A 623-nucleotide genomic window follows, 5' to 3' on the forward strand; every position below is an offset into this window, starting at 1 on the left:
CACACACACACACACACACACACACACACACACACACACTGTACATACACTAGGCTTAATGTATGGAATTAATTTCATCGTGTCAAAGAGTCATCGTGGCTGAAAAAAGAGCTGAATAAAATGAACAGTGAATTATAATCAGTTTCATACTTGAGAGCCATATTGCTTTAGTGATGAAAATTAATATGACAAGTCAACATCACTTTCTCCATCACATAGACAGACCTCTCTTTCTTTCTTTCTTTCTTTCTTTCTTCCCCGCTCACAAATGCCAAAGGCAGACTGCTCCTCACCAAAACACAGGCATCATTTATTTTACTGCCTCATTTGAATATGATGAATGCTACAGTCGTTTGTGTTTTCACAATAAGTGAATAATTGTGAATCAGTCGATTCAGGTCCTATGAATCATTCTCCCCGCTGTCTCCTCTTGCCAGACATGATAGTTCATGAGGACTTTAAAAACGATGAGTGACGAATTTGGATATTTGTCGTTATTCTAAACAATTAGCAAACTGAGTGATAAGAAAGCAATTAGAAAATAATTGTTAACTCTATAATTGACCATTTGTCACTGTAGCACCTCTTTTTCTGCTACACCTCTAAATTAAGTTAGCATTTTA

This window comes from Sinocyclocheilus rhinocerous, unplaced genomic scaffold (genome assembly GCF_001515625.1).
Source record: "Sinocyclocheilus rhinocerous isolate Xijiao unplaced genomic scaffold, SAMN03320098_v1.1 scaffold20, whole genome shotgun sequence".
NCBI lineage: Eukaryota > Metazoa > Chordata > Actinopteri > Cypriniformes > Cyprinidae > Sinocyclocheilus > Sinocyclocheilus rhinocerous.